This window comes from Thunnus albacares, chromosome 6, assembly GCF_914725855.1.
Source record: "Thunnus albacares chromosome 6, fThuAlb1.1, whole genome shotgun sequence".
In the NCBI taxonomy this organism is placed as follows: domain Eukaryota; kingdom Metazoa; phylum Chordata; class Actinopteri; order Scombriformes; family Scombridae; genus Thunnus; species Thunnus albacares.
Window position 1 is genome coordinate 1,529,269 of NC_058111.1, and position 6,183 is coordinate 1,535,451.

Genomic DNA, 6,183 nt, shown 5'->3' on the forward strand with positions numbered 1-6,183 from the left:
CACTACAATGCTGAGCCGCCCCTCCGTCTCACCTGTGACACCTCACCCTACCGGGTAGGTGATGCACTCTCACACAGTATGCCTGAGAGCGAGGAAAAGCCCATCGCCTACACTTCAAGAACGCTCAGCAAGGCAGAATAGAACTACACCCAGACTGAGAGGAGGCACTGGCAGTAGTCTTAGTACACAAGTTTCACCAGTATCTCTATGGTAACAAGTTCACACTGCTCACTGATCATCACCTGCTGACCTCCATTCTGAGTCCACAGAAAAGTACACCATCTATGGTGGCAGCCCGAATGCAGCATTGGGCGCTCCTCCTGTCAGCACATGACTACACCATCGAGTACTGGAGGGCAGCATTACAGGCTAATGCAGATGGACTTTCTCAGCTACCACTTCCCCACACTTATGAAGAGAAAGAGGACACTGTAGATGTGTTCTACATGTCCCAGTTGGACACACTACCAATCAGTAGCACTGAGATCAGACGCAACATCATGTCTGACCCCATTCTGTCTTGTGTCCTGGAGATGGTCACTGCTGGTCGGTTTCCAACTATAAAAGACTCTGGTGGTGAGCTGTCACCCTTTCTGGTTCATCAGCATGACCTCACTGTACAGCCAGGATACCTCTTGTGAGGTATACAAGTGATGTTGCCACCCAAACTACGCCCCCATGTTTTGAGGGAGCTTCACACAGCACACCCAGGTGTACTGAGGATGAAGAGTTTGGCTTGGAGTTACATCTGGTGGCCAGGCAGTGACTCCCAGACAGAACTCCAGGCCAAATCCTGCCACTCCTGCCACCGGGTCCAAGAAAAGACCAGGTGTTGCACCTCTACAACCTTGGATGTGGCCTTCCAGTCCATGGGAAAGGATTCACATGGATTTTGCAGGCCCATCTGAGGGGCACACATACCTGGTGGCTGTGGATGCACATTCCTAATGGCCTGAGGCACTGATCCCAGGATTCCCAGCAATAACGCCACCAAAAACACTCCAAGGCCAGAAACTTTGATGTCGGAGAGCCTGTCCTTGTTTGTGACTACTGAAAGGGGGAAAAGTGAACACAAGGTGTTGTAATGGCACAAACTGTACCAGTGTCATACAAGATAAATGTAGGAACACAAGGAGTAAAGAAACACCATGTGGACCAGATGTTGGCACGTTCAGAGCAACCACATCAGGAGACTGTAGGCTCTGAAGTGCATCCTCTCATCCTATTGTAGTACTATACCTCACCCTGGTACTACCCCTGAAACACTCCACTCCACTGAACCACCCAATGCTGGAGATATTCAAGTATCAGAGACTAATAGACACTATCCCTTGAGGATGATGAAACCACCTGAATGTTAACAAGCTGAGTGAAAGGACTGAAAGAGTTGTGCAGCGACATAAGAGACTGTATTTAGTTCTAAGAGAAAAGGCTTCCAACATACAAACAATATACTGGAAAGAAATGAAACTCCCATTCCTTACTTTATGTTAAAGAAAAAGTATTTTGGTTTAATTCTAACAACATATTAAAGTTGGGAGGAGATGTTATATATCTAATGATTAATGTCCAGATGTTATTTGGCGTGGTGAACACATTGACGTTCTAAGCCTTTATATGTCGGTATGTACCAGTGAACTACTTTTCCCCACAGTAAAAATTCTGAGTGGGGATGAAGCTAACATGTCCATGTGTGTGTCAAGATCATTTAAACATAGACATATAAGTGAGCAACAAAACAAATAACAAAACCGTCACATGACAGCAGGGCGGGGCTTATGGGCTCTGACTTGCTGAGTGGGACAAAGGCACACACCCCGCTCAGTTAAACTATCCGAGAAAGAAGAAGGAGCGCACACAGGAGAAAAAAAACAGAGGTGGAGACATTAAAACTATCCAACAGGAGCACAAACACATTTGATTGGCAGGAGAATCAACCAATGGAAGGCCATAAACTGCTTATATGGTTCAACCTCTGTTTAGTCTCACTGGTGAAGTTTCCGTCTGAATTTAAACCATTTAATTTATCAAGTCCATATCATTTTAATTGATATGACTGTTAATTGATACATATATATGCGGTTCTGGAGAAATAAGCAATCAGCCTGTTCCAGACAGGTACATTTTGAACGGGCACTACACTAGTACAGAATACATAACCTCACAAAATTATCTTTGTTAAAGTAAATACATTTACGCTACATTAATGGAGCTACAAATAAAGATAAATTAGTGTTACATCCCCAAAATTAATCCACAGTATGAGGAGAGTAACATATAGAATCAACCCGGGGACAAAGAAACAAAGAAACTGAAGTATATTCAACAAATCAATAATTTATTAACAATGTGAATAAAATGTACAAAAGCATACAAAACGATAACTGAAATATACTTTCTAAAAGGAAGAAAGATTGATTAGATAAGTATTATAAATAACAATTTAACTTTTAATTTTTAAATGAAAAGAGCTAAACACAAGACTGAATACACTCCCTCTGAAAGGGAGGTTGAGTTATCGACCCCAGTGCACCACAACTCAAGTACTGAAAGGTTTGCAACCAGCACACAGCACATAAAGCTGCCGACTGGCTCACTGAGCCTGTCTGCTCATCTCTCCTGGTCTTCATCTTCCATCCAGAAAAAAAACATACACCACACTACAACAGTAACAGTTAGCTTACAGCACAATAGTGAGCTAAATCTAACACCATGTTAATGTTTTTGAGTTGCCAATATGACCTTAATTCTGTCACTTTGATATCATCTGTTCTGGGTTCATACAGATTAATACATCAGATGTTGAAGAAGTTATTTTAACTGGTTCTGTGAAGCCATCAGTGTGAAGTCTGTAGTCAGTCTAGATCTCCTCACTAGCAGCTTTATAGCTGTCGACTGTCACATGATTGAACAGCCAATTAGATTTGCTGTAGCAGCTCCAAAGAAGCTGCTTGGTCACAATTTGAATTTCCTGCTCTTTCCCTCTATAGAACCTCAGTGAACTAAACCATTTTACCAAACATCACCACTCAGTAAACCTGTCAGAAGTGTGTGTGTGAGTTTTCTTACCTCACAGTGTGTGAAAGTGAGCTTGCAAACCTGCAGCTGGATGTGTTACAGGTACTGGGCTGCAGCACCCATAAGCAGTTATATGTATCCTCAAATACAGGAAACAAACCTGAGACAGAGACATGGCTTGCTGTTGCTGAATCATCTACAGTTGTTTATTTACATCTCAGTAACATCTCATTCACTGTATACTGTGCATTGCCCTTTTGTTCTCATTTAACCAGTATTTACTATTATTCATTGTCTCTCTTGACATATTTTCCATGTTCATAAAACATGTACAAAAATGAAATGTCAGACCCAGTACAAACACATTTTGTCTTTGTGTCACTTTCATATCTCTTCATTCATATTTCCAAATAAGTTTTGCTATAGTTGCATCATAAATGCACTGACACACAGATACTACCAAGTATCACCTGGACTTGCACATAACAGTACTCATAACTGCACATCTTTAGAAATGTCTACACTTATACATATAAATATTATACAATTTAAACATGACAAGTCATTTATGGAGCAAACCAGTATGTAAAATTAACCAAAATATTGGAGACATGTGGCCCAAACTAACACTTTAAGATTGGCATGTCCACTAACAGACAGACGTGTGCACCTGCCGCCATTTTTGTTACTCTCAGCGGCCACTTTTGTAAAAGTGAGACAAACAAACTCTTTCACCTCCCGTTTTACTCTTATACTTCAACTGAAATTATCTCTCAGCATTAGCTGATCAAATACAGCAGTTTCTGTGAGTTTTTGACACATTAATAACCTGAAATACAGGAAAGAATGGTGAGACAGAGACGTGGCTTGCCATTGCTGAATCATCTACAGTTGTGAGGAGAAGCTCAATGCTCCTGACTACAGTCACTGGGGCAAACCACGGTGTCACACTGCCACCTGTTGTCGAAAAACTGCTACAGCAGACCAGTTATTCTGGTTTAAAACCAGTTTACTCGTATAAAAAAATGAAATGCAGATACTCTCTCAAACACACTAAAACCAAACAATTACATTTACCCAAATGTGATCACACTTTAGTGAGCGTCACAGATGCTCAGACTTAAAACACAAAGTTTGCAGGAAACCTAAAAGTTTATAATACTAAGATTACAGGTACAAACCCCTGTTCTCAAGCACACCTTTTTACATGATATAATATTCCATAATCCCTGTGGATGGTGGGTCCACAGAGCGACTCCATGTTGCTTCTTCAGGCTGTGTCTGACCAGGCTCCATGAGCCAAGACCCGACCACCAGAGACTCCTCAGCCGGGCTCCAGGAGGAGACCTCCTGAGATGTATTATATTTCTGTTTGTAATGAGATGAATTATATTTGTTATAGTATATAAGGTGGTAAATAAATATCAGTATTACGTTTTAAATCCTCTCTCACTCCAGACTCTGTCAGGCTGGTGAATGGGACTAGTCTGTGTTCAGGCAGACTGGAGGTGAAGTCTGAGCAGTCGTGGTCCTCAGTGTGTGAAGCTGACTTTGACCAGCAGGATGCAGAGGTGGTCTGTAGGGAGCTCGGCTGTGGGGCTCCTTCAGTCCTCCAGGGGGCGCTCTATGGAGAAGTGGAGGCTCCAATGTGGACCAAAGAGTTCCAGTGTGGAGGCCATGAGTCTGCTCTCCTGGACTGTGGAAGATCAGACTCAGCTAGAAGCACCTGCTCACCTGGCAAAGCTGTTGGACTCACCTGCTCAGGTAGAAGAGGAGCTGCAGCTTTGATTTGGCTTCATTTCTGTTCTAATGAAACTCACTTTATTCTTTTACTGATGACTCTCTTGTTTCTGTTCAGAGCCTGTCAGGTTGGTGGGAGGAGCCAGTCGCTGTGCAGGTACACTGGAGGTGAAACTGGGAGAGTGGAGACCAGTGGGTGACTCTTACTGGACCATGAAGGAAGCAGCTGTAATCTGCAGAGTTCTGGACTGTGGCTCTTCTGTTTCAACAGGAATCAGAAATGAGCCCTCAGACAGATCTGTATGGAGGATCAATCATAACTGTGTTCAGTCTGGATCTTCACTGAGGGACTGTGTATCACCATCATCACGTTCCTCTTCCTCCATCATGGAGCTCACCTGCTCAGGTAAGTCCATCAGTGACATCATCTATGACAGTAATATTTTCCTTCCTCTGTTGCAGTCAGTCTTGGGGAGTAACAGAATATATGGAACAGTGTTACGTAATTAGGATCCAAAAAAAGGTAACTGTATTCTGTTAAAGTGACAGAAAAAAAGAAATAATCAGATTATCCATATATTTAGTAAAAATGGGGATTATTAGCAGGATTACGATTTTAAAAGACATTTTAAAATAAAGAAGGATATACTACCATGCATGCGTACACATAGGTGTCCTGCACATCTGTATCCAGCTACTGGACACACTGAGCCGGGGGACCCACAGCAACACTGTCCCGTCCTGCAGTCTGCTGCTGGGGCTTCTCTGGCTTCTTCTTGCAGCTCATGATTGTGATGTTTCTCGGTGGGGAGCAGCAACATGTGCACCTGTGTGGTGTGAAGTGTGACACAGTTTTAAGGTCACATTTCTCTCAGATACGCCAAGTACCCGACATTACGGTGCACCTTGTGTAATAAGTACATGAGTTTATATCTCTACTTCAGAATAGACAGCTCATTCTCTCCTGTGTACCTCTGGTGTGTTTTATCAAAGGAAGAAAACCTCTATTCAATATACTGAGCATCTGATTTGCTGAAGGTTTCCAGGCAGTTATGAGCAACAGTAACTGTGACAGACATAACATGTGCATGGTACTATATCGCTTGTGTTTTCTTTTTAATTCAGTAGGTTGACAGCAGATTTGTTCAAAAATAGTATGTGTGGTCTTATTCTATGTATTAATCTAAAACAGAGCATTTTCTGTTTGCCTTGTAAAAGGAACAGATTTTATTTTTGCTTTATAAACTGCACTATGTGGTCATGTGCTGTGCCTTTTCATTGTAGGTCCATAGTCTACTGTCTGATACTGATAGGGATGTGCAGACGCTCCAGTATTTTCTATTTGTATCTGTATTTGTTGAGGCAGCAAAATTATTTGTATTTGTAACTGAATAAAGGTGGAGAGAAGCTATTAATGTGCTTCCA

At 42.1% G+C, this 6,183-nt stretch overlaps 1 long non-coding RNA gene across 1 annotated transcript; it reads right to left on the reverse strand.

Moving 5' to 3' along the window:
• Nucleotides 1-5,934: 5,934 nt before the first annotated feature.
• LOC122983806 lies at nucleotides 5,935-6,183 on the reverse strand. Its single transcript, XR_006403765.1, has 2 exons — nucleotides 6,147-6,183; nucleotides 5,935-6,106 (listed from the first exon to the last, which is right to left on the reverse strand). It is a non-coding gene; the product is annotated as an uncharacterized LOC122983806 (long non-coding RNA).